Genomic DNA, 15,392 nt, shown 5'->3' on the forward strand with positions numbered 1-15,392 from the left:
ACTGTCCAGCTCGCTAATAATCACTGGACAGTCAGGGAGCATCAAACATTTTGTAAACTATGGATAGTGGACTATTTCCTGAAAATTTTGACGGCAAGGAAATATAACCCGTTTTCTATGCGGACCTCCAGACCTGAAGACCAAATGTGGCCCTCGGGGCAAAATAAGTTTGACCTCCTTGGTCTAGTGGGTTTGTTTGTATATACATGACTATGCTATCCTTCGGCCCTCTTGAATACCTATTCTCTCAGTTTATCCTGCCCTTACTTCATCCTTTGTATTATTCAGTTTGAGTTAGAACCCTCAGGCATGGGCTCCCATTTGTCAGACGAGTCCGTGTTCTTAGTCTGGTAGATGAATACACTACACCAGTGGGTCCCATCTTTCTCTAGACCCATAAACCAAGATGGTTTAAATGGTGTTTTAAATTGCGTGTTTAAGCAAATTTGGTAACATCTTTAACCGTCTGGGCCTCAGAGAACATACCTAACCTAGAAACTGGTATAATCTGTGGCAGAGGCCCACTGTTATAAACAGCAGGGTAACCATGGCAATTGAGAGGGGTCTGCTCTGGCACCTGATGAATGCAGGCCCGGTGTCAGTGCCAGATCTGACTGCCTACCGAATCTGACTGACTGCCGCGCCCATTTGCGTCACAAACAAACATTTTGGAAGCTGATTTGCCGTCCTTTGCCGTTGTTCTGCCGCCCTAGGCGAGATGTTTATTTGTCCTCCGAAACTAGAAACTAGAATAGACCCAGTAAGTAAAAATGACTTTGAAAAGATGTATAAAGTTARGTTTATTTTAGGTTCTGAATGGAATTTTGAAAATGCATATTTTTTGGACTTACTTTGAAAATACATATTTTCCAGTCGTTGAAATCAGGTTCATTTTCGGTTCTGAATGAAAGTTGAAAAGACATCTTGAGTAGGGTAAATTATACTGGACTATACTCTTCTGTGCTTTACAGCTGTACTGTACTGAACTATACTTTACTGTACTCTACTGTGATCTAATGTACTGTGCTGTACAAACTTGTGAAACATAGATGTCTATGATTGGTTCAGATTTGGTTGAAATGTTTGGGCCAAATCAAGGCCTGTCCGGACCAAATCTGAACCAATTATAGATGTCTATGTTTGGGCCAAATATAGGCCAGTCCAGACCTGACGTCTGTCGACGTTGAAATCAAAGCCAGTCCGGACCCTACCAAATCTGAACCAAACTTATACATCTATGTTTGTATGTTTGGGCTGCTCCCCTACCCTGCAGCTAAAAAATTTATTGATTGTATTTATTACTACCTCTACTCTGCAGTTCAGTGATTATTGATTGTCATTACCATTAGTATCTTATCTATTTATTCTGTTACTGTTCACTATTACTCCTGTTTACATGTATATTTAAGGGATAATGCCCGGGAAGCCGGCATTTGGAGGATATATTGGCACGGGTGTTGTTAGGCCAGACAGCTAACACAATCACTTCTAACTGAAGCTGGAAAGACGGCATATTAGCTGCACTTTGTTTCATTTGTACCTTTTTTCAATTGACATTTCTTTGTATATATCCATAAAAATGATGCTAGCTGATTCATGATTTCGACTGGCTGAGAAACGCTGCCTGCCTGTCTGTCTGTCTCATCCTGACTTCCAACACGTTCATTACTATGGGACAGCTGGAGATCGAATTTGAATATTGAAACAAGGTTGAAAATGTTGGAGAGACAGACAGCAAGGTTTATACAAATCTCCGCTGTTGAAAACGAAATGTTAGTCTAAAAGAAATGTGACATAATGTGTAGATGCTTTTTATAGTGTTGATCACGTTTATAAATTACCTGGCTGGGCTGATGAGACAGTGGATTGCGTAGTCAGATGGAACAGAGTAAATAGGCATTTTAACGTCATAGATTTAGCCGGTGGTAACTTGTGGAATAGACACCGCCTGGAATGCAGTTTTAACCAATCAGCATTAAGGATTAGACCCACCCGTTGTATAAATTACCATTAGTATATTACCATAAGTATTTATATATTCCTGCTACCAGTCACTTTTCAGTCCTGTTTATAGCCCTGTCACGCCTACACTGACACTCTTGCACACACACAGACTCACACACTCACATTAACACCCACACACTTACATACACACCTACCCACCACTTATGCTACTGCCATACTGTTTATTATTATTATTATTCATTATTTATCCTGCTACCAGTCACTTCCTCCTAATCCCTGTCTACATGTACATATCTACCTCAATAATCCAGTATCCCTGCACATTGTAAATCTGGCCCTGACYCTGTATATAGTTTCCTCACTTATTTCTTATTTCATGTTTATTATTATAATAATATTTTTTTATTGCTGAGAATAAAAATTGAAGCATTTCACTGTACTTGTGCATGTGACAAATACAACTTGACGTCTATGATTGATTCAGATTGGGTCCGGTCAAGGCATGACCGGACCGCAGCAAAAAAAGACCCCGGACATAAGTCTTGTCAGGACAGGGCCAAAATAATACATCCAAAAGACTTTGGTGTCAGTTTGTGCTTACTGGGGTGCCGCTTCGGCCTGCATTGTAATTTTACGAATGTTCATCCATGTGGTAGGCCTACCGTTTGTAAAACAAGTAGTTGCATTGACTTTTTTAGTATTTTTTTACTGTGACTAATCATTTTGTCTATGTAAGCACTGCATATCAGCTACCCAACTTTATCAGGAGTTATCCTGAGCCTATTTGCAATGAGAATCAATGTGTTTACACTGCGGGAAATGCAGAAGTATTGAATTTTTCGCTGTAATCATCTCTTCAAAAGTTGACAGATACACACTTGAAACCACTGATAATCATGACAATTTAGCCCACGGGGTGAAACTCCTTGACAGCAGTTGTGAGTAGCCTGATTTTTAATTCCATATTGTCCATTTTACTTTGACCTGTCCTGTTTTGAGGATATGGTGTTTGTTAACATGTCATATTCACATCGAAGCACTTGTTGCGTTTGATTGGGCGCCATTTAGGTTTAGCTATTTGAAGAGAAACGTGCATAAGGTAAAAAGTATCTGTATCATAACATTTTCATAAATTTGACCTCCAGCCTGTAGGCTATAGAAAAGGCCACACTCGTTCTACCATAGGCTGTAGGCTACATGATTTATGTTAGAAGATTTTTGTGACGGACCGTTGGTGGAGCGCTGCACCTGGGAGAGGTGCGCCCGGCATGGACAAGCAAAATATATTGCATCAGTGCTCACCTAAATAGCCCATATGCAACTGGGTGAGAGAAAGTGTCATTCTTTTTTTTGTATAATTACGTGAGGTTTTATGTGCTGTTGGAGGCGCTTCTTGGTAAGTTTAGCTCGGAAAATGCCGCCCTCGCCTAATCCCGCCTAATGGGCGGGCAGGCCCTGGATGGATGGGATGGCACAGGCATATAGACGGTTTTCAGTGGCAACAAGACGGGTAAAAATAGGAACTAAGAAGAAGGAGGAGGAGTAACTAAGGAGGCAGTTACAGGCAGTAGGTCACGGTTCCAGTCCCAGAGCTATAGTTGGAGAGGAGACACCCTTCCAATGAAACATGTTTGTCACGTTCTGACCTTAGTTTTGTTGTTATGTCTTTGTTTTAGGATGGTCAGGGCGTGAGTTGGGTGGGTAGTCTATGTTCCTTTTTCTATGTTATTCTGTTTCTATGTGTTTGGCCTAATATGGTTCTCAATCAGAGGCAGGTGTYAGTCRTTGTCTCTGATTGGGAGCCATATTTAGGTAGCCTGTTTGTCATTGTGTGTTGTGGGTGATTGTTCCTGTGTCTGTGTCTAACCATACGGGACTGTTTCGTTTTTGTTCGTTTCACTTTGTTGTTTTGTTCAGTGTTCAGTTTGCTTTATTAAAATATGGACACTTACCACGCTGCGCATTGGTCCTCCGATCCTTCCTACTACTCCTCCTCTGAAGAGGAGGAAGACGAGCGTTACAATGTTTACATGGAGCTGTTGTAAAAAGGAAGAAGGAGGAGTAACCAAGTAGTCTGTTTCTCAAATGCAGGCTGTCCAACTCAGATCCAAGTCCCTAGTGTAGAGACAGAGACACCCTGCCAGCTAGGCAGCATGTTGTGCTGTAACAGCTCCATATGTCTTCCCTCTCTCCTTTTTCCTGCCTCTCTCTCTATCTCACTCTCTCTCCCTCGCCACGGAGCACGCTGCACTCATTTACAGAGAGTTGAGAGGGAAAGTGGTTCTACAAAGGCTCTGTGGAGGTCCCAGTGGGAAAAGGGAACATCTGCTCACGACCTCCCTCCTCCCCTCTCCCCCATACCTCTTATCCCCCCACGGAGTTGATGTGCCTGGTCGGAGAGGAGTCAGTGGCCCTCATCCAAACCTCCGTGCTCCGCACTACAACCCAAAACTGTCCCCTTACGCCCCCCCCCCCCCCCCCCCCCCCCCCCCCCCACCAGTAGCGCTTAGCACCAACACGCCCCCCCCCCACCACACACACACACACACACACTGCCTTAACCAGCAGCACTCAGCACCACCACGTCCCAACAGCCAGAAATACCCAGCGCAGAGCAGCAGATGGCCAGACCGACCGACCGCACCATGATCATGTGATGACCCTGTTACCATGGGGATAGGGGGCACAAGCAAGAGGAGAGTAACACCCTTACTAGACACATACTGTATGTTCGCACACACACTCCCAAAATTCTCACTCTGTTAATATAATACTTCCTCCTCTAAAGGCCATCAACATGCCTGTCACTTGTCATATCATACCCCTGTCTACTGTCTAAATAGATGCCAGCTGAATATGACAGGTGTATTGATTAGTATGGTCTGTCTAGGTACTGCCATATAAGGACATAATGAAACGAATCCATCATTCTGTGTTCAATTGATGGCCCTGATCCATACACCGCCTCCAGCATCAACAACATTTAGCCTTCACCTCTCTCAATCTCTCTTTCTCTCTCCCTAGGATGTAACCTTTATTTAGACACACTGTGTGTGTGCGTCTGTCAATACGGCTAATGAGATCTGGATCTTTAAATTACACTGGTAATTGCTTGTGTCCTCCCTGTACATACCTGGCATTACAGTGTTGATTGATAGGTCTATGATGTGTTTTCATAAGAGTGTGTTGGCTGGCCGGTGATGGCATCTTTCTCATTATGAAATAATAGCCAATGTGCTCCCCTCACATGTCACACTTCAAAAACAGTTGGGTGCTGGATCATTGTTATTAGGGCAATACATTCATTACAGAATATGATCCTTTTACAGTGCTGTCCTTTTCAATCTATATGTTTCTCTGGTTATTGTGCACGAGGATGTGTTTGTGTTCATAAGGCTGATCAGTGATATAGTTTCTCTCATTATCTACCCAGTGGTCTGGCGTTAGAGAGTAGAGACGGGTCAGGTCACAAAGAGCCGGACACCTCTTTATTTCTTAGTCTCACCTCTAGAGGACATTTGCATCACATCTGCATAATGACTCAAGCTGGGCTCATTTCACACACTTTAATTGGCTGTGAACTCAGTAAACTCTGACCTCTAATACATGATCTCTCTGACCTGGAAGGGATCTCTCTACAGGTATGTCTTATGTGCGTATGTGATACAGTTATAATTAGTGTTGTCAGATGAGTAAGAGAAATGTGACCGACCGGCTCGATCATATGTAGCAAAATTAGAAATGGTGTTTTTTACATTGTATAAAAGTAGAGACTCAGAGCTACAAAATGGTATATCATACACTACAGTTGAGAAACAATGGGAAAGTAATTCTGCTTTGAAAGTTTATAAACTTGTAACCTCACTTTTGAGAAAATGTCCCTTCTTGAAAGTTTTGGTACACCTACTGGAGAGCTCTTCTTTGTCTACACCCATTCAGCATCGTTCACACCCTCTTAAGCCCCACCCATCCCTTTAAGGATTCACATGTGAGGCCATGTACTAAACAATCAAAGATTTCAAGACGAAATGCTGGTTTATACTACGGGTCTGTTCGTAAAATTTAATCTGGAGTGTCAGAGTGTGTGTTTGTAAACTCTGAGCATTGTCAAATTGTCGTTCAGAGCGCACACTGGACACTCTGGCCAAGGAGTAGTCAAGCACCCAAGCTAACTGACTAACATTGGCTAGCTTGCTAGCTACTTCCAGACACAAATGAGAGAACACCCCACTCTGACCATTTTACTTGACCTAGCAGAGCTGGTTAGGCTGTTTTTATGTTATCCAGAGCATTTGTGACTGCAACTGTGCTGCTAGAACCAATTTCATTATGATTTTTTTGCCAACGTTTACTGACACTGGCCATATTCAACAGGTGTTGAGCGTTCATAAATTTGGCAGTTATTCTGCGCTCTGGCACACTCAGACGAGAGTGCTCTGAAATCGGAGTAGATAGCCAGAGCGAATTTACCAGCTACGTCTATCGAGAATTGTCGCCATGACATCATTCTATTGAAATGGTTACTTCCATTAGTGGAGTCTTTTGTTTAGACATGTAGCTAGCTAGCTAAACAATGTACCATAATCCCAACACGTGACGTTACTATCCTGCATGAATCTGCAGGTAGCTAACCAACCAGGTTTAATGTTAACTAGCTAACATTAGCCTATATCTAGCAATGCAAATGGCTCTGAGATATGAATAGTATAACTACACAGATCATACACGTAACGTTAGCTAGCGAACAGTACACTTTAACTTGAAATGAAAACGACTTTCTGACAAAATTAGAAACGCTTAATATCTGAAAATGAGGCTAGCTAGACAATCTTACCCGTATACATGAATGGACGCTTCTCCCTCTCTGTCACAGATGCCATGGTTGCCCTTAGTTTGAAGATGTAATCCGGAGAAAGGTGATTCATACAACAGCCTTCTACAACACTCTTTTTGAACCCGTCTGCATAATTGCAACCAAACTCCAGAATTTTCTCCATCTCCTTAGCTATCATACTCTAATTCCACTGATTTCAAAACTCAGTCCTCCAGAAAGTGGAGAGAAAGACTTTGTATTCCTCATTTCATCAAGTGTTTCCTTTATTTTGGCAGTTACCTGCATATTTTCTCTCCCTTCCTCTTTTTCCTAGTCAGTGTTATTTTAACAATCCCACCCTGACCACCAGAGCTACCTTATCAGTGGGGGAGATAGAGGAGTAATGCAGGGAGGAAGGGAGGGAGGCTAGTGAGCAATTATGGAAGTGTTGGGAATAAGGGTATGGAGTGTACAGTACATGGGAAGGTTAGTAGGGCGGGGAAGGAGGGGAGTGTGTATGGGAGAGTTGGGAGGGAGAGAGGGTTGGTCGGTAGGGGCCCCTATGGGAAAACATGTCAGCGTCTGTTCCGTGACAGTGCTAGCTGCTGCTTGGCCCTGGATCCACTGCAGAGCCTGAGGGTGTTGGTCTGGTCGGCATCTGGATGATGTCATACAGTACAGTCAGTCACACCACAGTTCTTTCCTGCCGGGGGTCAGGGTTTTCAGTTACTGTAATGAGGAGGAGCCCTTTAACAATGGCTGTTGCTCTGCCCTGGGAGACACTGTGACAAATTAAATCATAATCAAATTGTATTCGTCACATGCTTCGTAAACAACAAGTTTAGACAAACAGGGCAATGCTTACTTACGGGCCCTTCCCAACAATGCAGAGTGAAAGAAAATAATAGTATAGAAAGGTAATAACACGTAATAATAAAAGTAATAATAAATACAAAATGAGTAACGCTAACTTTGCTAAATACACGGGGTACCAGTACCGAGTCGATGTGCAGGGGTACGAAGTAATTGAGGTAGATATGTACATATAACTAGGAATAAAGTGACTAGGCAACAGGATAGATAATAAACAGTAACAGCAGCCTATGTGATGAGCCAAAAGACTTGCAAAAAGGGTCAATGCAGATAGTCCAGGTAGCTATTTGGTTAACTATTTAACTAACCATTTAGCAGTCCTGTTGGTTCCAGACTTGGTGCATCGGTATCGCTTGCCGTGCAGTACCAGAGAGAACAATCTATGACTTGGGTGGCTGGAGTCTTTGACCATTTTTAGGGCCTTCCTCCCTAAAAGTGCCGAGACAAACCGAGACCAACCATGCATACTGTACTGAGACCATGTACTTAAGTATGGAGGCCTCCATAGTATGTACTCTACATACATTCACTGAGACCATATGTACTGTACTACTGAGTTCCTAAGGGAAAGATGCGCTGTAAGTTGTAACAGCCATACACTAACTTCCTTATTATAGCCATTGGTCTTTAAACAGAAATTGTGATTCTGGAGTTAGTTGGAATCCTTACTGCTTGAGCGCTTCTACCATATCTGACGGCTGGGGGCTGCCTATCCTAACACAGAAAGCATAGTTGCGTGTTTCACTGCAATTCCAAAACCAGTCAGAGAGAGGTCAAGTCAACAAGCAAGAAGTAGAATGTCAAACAAAGGTAAAACTTTGCAGTAAAGAATGAACTCAAATGGATGATCAATTTGTAGCTCACTCAGTGTGTTTTCCTCCTTTGGGTACTTAGGGCCAGAGAAAGCAGCAGTAATCACAATTATTCCCTGTTTGCCTGGCCAGTCTGAAAATGAGTGCGAGGCTTTCTTCTCCGCAACTAATCACGCAATGGTAACTGAGTGCAAAAATGATGTTAACGTGGGTTGTGGTATACCTGTGAGTCATGAATGAACATAAGCACTACAAATATGTGGCTGTGGTCACGCCATGATCCTGCAAAACTCTGTAAGCAACATGGGGTAGAATAGATTCTGTGCTCATATAGTCATTGAGAAGTTCTCCCATCCAAAGCAATCAGACTCAATATACTGTATTATTATAGTAGACTTGATAAGCGTAGGTTTTATTCAGCGTAGCATAGACAAACGATATGCGGTTGTCAAACGTGGTCATAATCACAGAACTCATGGCACGTCGAATCACAGCAGTCGTATTCATAATGTCTTATGATAAATGAGGTGCAGAAAGACAAGTGAAGTCGACATGTGGAGTCTTTGAAATGAAAACAAATTGAGCACGGCAATTATGTGACATCAAAAGACTACAGCTGAGGTTTGGTTGTTGTGTTTGTGGTGCCGGTTGGTTGAGGAGGGAGGATGGAGTAGGAGGAGACGATGTTGGATTCATGCTTTGAGAATAATTGGCAGAACTGCACTAATACAGTCTCTCTACTTAGTCTTGGCAGAACTGTGAATACCTGCAAAGACACAGTAGGCCTCCACAGGTGTTGATTTACTACACAGGAGTTTACAGTATATGCTGTTTTTAATTTCACCACCTGTGTATTTGTTGTTGTCAAAGGTTTGACTGTTATGTGAGAATGTATCAATGGGAGGAAGTGTAGAGGATGTTAAAGAGATTCTCTGGTACTTTTGTAGATTTTTTGGGCCAGCAGTTCTGAAAGTAGTGCTCACGAGCCAAAAGTGGTCCTCGAAAATTGAGTATTATGTCACATATAGTATATGCAGATAAGTGCACCACGTCTTTTCTCTCTCTTGCTTGCTCTGCTATGTGTGCATCTGGCTAGCTGTCACTCAAATGGCGAGGGCCTAAAGCTCATTGGCTGAAACTTTAAATGCCAGGGTGCTGGCCCACGTGGGGGAAAATGGCGCCACACCGCATCCAGTAAACAGTCGCTTTCAAACTAGGGATTTCGTGGCTTATTGAGGTAAGACAGTAATTCTTGTCATAGATTATGCATGTATGAGCTACACATTGACACATCCAGCCCAAAGGTTTAAAAAAGACTTACTAGTTGTCAAAGTTACGGAGCATGTCTTTAACACACACATCCATCACACAGAGTCATAAAGAGAATGAAGTACAGAGCTGGTGTGACGTGTGAGACAACTGTCTAGCTAGTATGCATCATGTGCTTTAAATCAGAGAGAGAGAGGGAGAGAAAGAGAAAAGGAAAGAGAGGGGAAAAGGCTGGTAAAAGAGGGGGAAGGTAGGGGGAGAGGCGGTTAAAGTGCAGGGAAGCAAACTTGGCGATATTCAYCGTTTTGATTTCAAAATAGGCCATCCACGTGAATCGTGAATGATCAAATCGTTTACAGAGCACAGAATGCATCCCTACGGTGCCCAATGCTTGACTTGGGATGAAAGAGGTGCAAGAGCTGTCTTTTTTCAAGTTGGTCCATTAGACTATGTTCACAGAAATTCCCAAATKACATTATGCTATAGAGACCTCAGATCTTTCACTGTTAAGAGTTCATACACATTTTGACAGATGGAATTTCATGACTTTTCCATGAATTCTCCATCATTTGAACAAAATGTCCATGACCAATAATTGGTGGCGTCTCTATGTAGCCTACATGAAAAAGACAGCATAAATGTGGTATTGACACTAGAAGGCAACTGGTCTCTKATCCCATGAAGGGTACTATCTCTTGCCATTGTGCCCTTGATCAAGGCACTTAACCCCCCACAAAGTATAATAACTGCACTGTTAGGTTACTGTATAAAACACATGTGGTCTACCCTCCATCTGAAGAGCTTCTGGGTATGCAGGCTTTTGATCCAGCCCTTAAACACACCCAAGTCTGCCTATCAAGGTCCTGCTGAGCAGCTGCTGTTTAGGCTACAATGTGGTGTGTTAAAGCAGGGATTAAACATGTTTATCTATAACCTTATAAGGCTAAAATATGGTTTCAATGGAGATCTATGCACAGCATGGAAGCTATTTGTCAATTAGGCTATTTTTAGACCATTTTTAACATTGTCAGAATTACATGGCTAGCCTACTGTTTAATAGAGGGGAATTCCAGCTTTCAAATAATGGTGTCAGATTTATTTCTCAACACTGCTGGTGGAAAGGCAACAATGAGTCAACGACATTAATGCTTATAGATACAAATTAACTAGCTAATAGCTTGTAGCATGGTTAGTTATGTTTTGAATGAGCTATTTAGTTAGTCTATCATTATTTTATAGGCTACCTACTGCTGAAATGTCTCTCTCGCTCTCTCCTCGTTCAATATGGGATTATAATGATGACAGAGTTTGCATTTTACATTTCGTGGTTGCAAATTGAGTTTTGTGGTTGCAAGTACAATTTGCAAATTTGTGTAATGAGTTTGAAAGTTTAACAATGGTCGCAAACTAGTATCATGATGTTTGAAAGATTTAACAATGGTCGCAAACTAGTATCATGATGTTTGAAAGATTTAACAATGGTCGCAAACTTAGTATCATGATGTTTTGAAAGATTTAACATGGTCGCAAACTAGTATCATGATGTTTGAAAGATTTAACAAGGGTCGCAAACTAGTATCATGATGTTTGAAAGATTTAACAGTGGTCGCAAACTAGTATCATGATGTTTGAAAGATTTAACAATGGTCGCAAACTAGTATCATGATGTTTGAAAGATTTAACAATGGTCGCAAACTTGTAACTTTACATTTTATTGCAATCAATAAGATTTGCAAGCATAATTTATTTTCAGAATTATTGCAAGTCCATKTACGACTCTGCTGTTATTCAAAAATACACTTGCAGATTTTGAATTTGCGGTCGCTCTGAGTTCTGTCACTGTTGTCAAGTTGTAGAAAGATTTGTAAATTTGTAGGAAGAAATTTGCAAGTAAAATCTTGATTTGCGCTCTGGGTGCAGGACCTTTTACTCCTGACCAATCAGTTCCCTCTGCCAAAACCACAGCCACCTAACCATTGGCTGGATTGTTCCATCAATCAAATATCAGGAAGTAGCTGACCACATGCACAAGAGAGGATGAGGTAAACAAAAGCAAAACAATCACCTTGAAGGTAATTGTCTCTTTATCTGTGTACATAGATTTTTGGGTGAAAAGGCGTCACAGACAAACTACAGACCAGCCATTGCATTGACAGGTGCTGTTGCGTTAGCTATCTGGCATTCATCCTAGCTTTTTTTTATTTAACTAAGCACGTCAGGTAAGAACAAATTCATATTTACAATGACAGCCTAGGAACAGTGGATTTACTGCCTTGTTCAGGGGCAGAACGACAGATTTTCACCTTGACAGCTCAACCKTTCAGTTACTGGCCCAATGCTCTAACCACTAGGCTACCTGCCACCCAAGCTTYACCATCAACTGGCTAGCTTTATCAGGCAGCATTATATATGAGGTGAAAATGAATATATTTGCTAGTTTATCATCTGATTGATAGTTTATATAAATGCCATTAACGTTAGCTAGCTAGATAGCTAGCTAAATTAAAACTGCTGGGGGAATGGTAGTTAGCTAACTCCCACCATCATCACTGCCATGTAGCTAATGTTAGCTAGGTTTATAGAAAATAAAACGATAGCTATATTTTCTAGCTATATTTTAAATACATGTTACGGACTTCTGTCAAACATTTTGTCAAACTACTTAATTCCACTGCCTATTTATTAATGGGTGACTGAAAAAGTTGGCAAGAAAAATGCCCCTCTCAATTTCGCTGCGACTAGACTAGTATGTATGGGTATCATTTGGCTGATGTGCAGTGTTTAATTAGCATGGTTAGCCAAGTTACTGACTGACTAGGCGTATTGTTATTCATGTTTTTATTATTGCATTTCAGGTGAAGAGGGAGTAAAATCACTAGAAAGCAGCATGCAGCCAGACCACCACATGACCCTAGACGTATTAGTCAACGCTTATGAATTGTATATTGTATGTGAATTCCCCATTTAGATCAATGATACTAACGAAATGGTTGGATTGTTCAGTAACATGTGCAGTAAATGCTAATACGGCTTTGGTGATGATAGGTACATAATGAATTTGTCATCTCCCTATCAGACCACTGCATGCTGTGACAAGGGCCTGGGTGGTGACAAACATCTGCTTCAAGATGCCTGCGTGTATACTAGGGCCTTCAATGGTACCTTCCCTTTGATTACAGCAAGAGTCTCCTTATCGCTGTCTCCTAGGCATTTGACATGTACTGTATGTTCTGACCAATCGGAATCCACGCTTCAAGATTGTTATGATCACGCGGCCTGGGACATGTTCCGGGTAGCTTCAGAGAATAATATTGGTTTATACGCCGATTCGGTGAGTGAGTTTATAAGGAAGTGCATAGGAGATGTTGTACACACCGTGACTATTAAAACCTACCCTAACCAGAAACCGTGGATAGATGGCGGCATTCGCGCAAAACTGAAAGTGTAAACCTATTAAACCATGGAAAGGTTACTGGGAATATGGCCGAATACAAACAGTAGTTATTCCCTCCGCAAGGCAATCAAACAAGCGAAATGTCAGTATAGAGACAAAGTGGAGTAGCAATTCAATGACGTATGTGGCAAGGTCTACACACAATCACGGACTACAAAAAGAAAACCAGCCACGTCACTAACACCGACATCTTGCTTCCAGACAAACTAAACACCTTCTTTGCCCGCTTTGAGGATAATACAGTGCCACTGATGCAGCCCGCTGTCAAGGACTGTGGGCTCTCCTTCTCTGTGGCCGACGTGAGAAAGACGTTTAAACGTGTTAACCCTCGCAAGGCTGCCAGCCCAGATGGCATCCCTAGCCACGTCCTCAGAGCATGCGCAGACCAGCTGGCTGGAGTGTTTACGGATATATTAAATCTCTCCCTATCCCAGTCTGCTGTCCCCACATGTTTCAAGATGGCCACCATTGTTCCTGTACCCAAGAAGGCAAAGGTAACTGAACTAAATGACTATCGCCCCGTAGCATTAACTTCCGTCATCATGAAGTGCTTTGAGAGACTAGTCAAGGATCATATCACCTCCACCTTACCTGTCACCCTGGACCCACTCCAATTTGCGTACTGCCCCAATAGGTCCACAGACAATGCAATTGCCATCACACTGCACACTGCCATATCCCATCTGGACAAGAGGAATACCAATGTAAGAATGCTGTTCATTGTCTACAGCTCAGCATTCAACACCATAGTACCCTCCAAGCTCATCATTAAGCTTGAGGCCCTTGCTCTCAACCCCGCTCTGTGAAATTGGGTCCTGGACTTTCTGACGGGCCGCCCCCCCAGGTGGTAAAGGTAGGAAACAACATCTCGACTTCGTTGATCCTCAACACCCCACAAGGGTGCGTGCTCAGCCCCCTCCTGTACTCCCTGTTCACCCATGACTGTGTGGCCATGCACGCCTCCAACTCAATCATCGAGTTTGCAGACGACACAACAGTAGTAGGGTTGATTACCAACAATGATGAGACAGCCTATAGGGAGGAGGTGAGGGCGCTTGGAGTGTGGTGTCAGGAAAACAACCTCTCACTCAACGTCAACAAAACGAAGGAGATGATCGTGGACTTAAGAGAGCATCCTGTCGGGCTGTACCACCGCCTGTACGGCAACTGCACCACCCACAACCACAGGGCTCTCCAGAGGGTGGTGCGGTCTGCATAACACACCACCGGGCGCAAACTACCTGCCCTCCAGGACACCTACAGCACCCGATGTCACAGGAAGGCCAAAAAGATCATCAAGGACAACAACCACCCGCGCCACTGCCTGTTCACCCCTCTACCATCCAGAAGGCGAGGTCAGTACAGGTGCATCAAAGCTGGGACTGAGAGACTGGAGGTCCTTGGAATATTCTTCTCTCTTGCACCTGTAGAGAGATGTATAAACATACTGAATGCTCTTGAAAGAAAAAGCAGCAAGAGTTAACATTTACATTGTTGATTGAGGACTATAAGGGTCAAATCAGATAAATTGGGTGTGGTGGGGTCCATCGAGACAATCCATCAACCAATTAAAAATGTAAAAACAGCATTCTTCCCCACCAAACAGCCTCGTTGGACATGCGGTTCATGCATTTTGGTTTGAAGGTAGCCTTACTCTGTAACTTCGCTCTCACACCCCCTGACACCTAAGCCCTCACCCCTGACTTCCCAGGGCCTCTTGCGAAACCCTCTAATCACAGTATCTCTGACAGGGAGTTACTCCAGGAGTAGACAGGTTTATGGGGCATAGGGCTTCTCCACTCCTCATGTGAGTGGAGTATTAGCTATACATATTTATTTATTTTTTAAATATGCATGACTTACAGACATGGAGTGTTCCATGTTCCTGCTGGTAGTAGGCCTCTACCTGGATGCAGGGAAATGATAGTCCCACCAAGCGCAAACCAGATGAGATGGCGTGTAGCTGCAGAATGATGTGGTAGCCATGCTGGTTAAGTTTGCCTTGAATTCTAAATAAATCCCAGACAGAGTAACCAGCAAAGCACCCCCAAACCATCACACCTCCTCCTCCATGCTTCACGGTGCGAACCACACATGCAGAGATCATCCGTTCACCTACTCTGCATCTCACAAAGACACGGTGGTTGGAACCAAAAATCTCTAACATTTTGACTCATCAGACCAACAAACATATTTCCACCATGTC

At 42.8% G+C, this 15,392-nt stretch overlaps 1 protein-coding gene across 1 annotated transcript in view; it reads left to right on the forward strand.

Moving 5' to 3' along the window:
• Nucleotides 1-15,392, forward strand: part of LOC111961303 (band 4.1-like protein 4) — a 90,284-nt gene that overhangs the window by 11,063 nt on the left and 63,829 nt on the right.

This window comes from Salvelinus sp. IW2-2015, linkage group LG4q.1:29 (assembly GCF_002910315.2).
Source record: "Salvelinus sp. IW2-2015 linkage group LG4q.1:29, ASM291031v2, whole genome shotgun sequence".
Taxonomy (NCBI): domain Eukaryota; kingdom Metazoa; phylum Chordata; class Actinopteri; order Salmoniformes; family Salmonidae; genus Salvelinus; species Salvelinus sp. IW2-2015.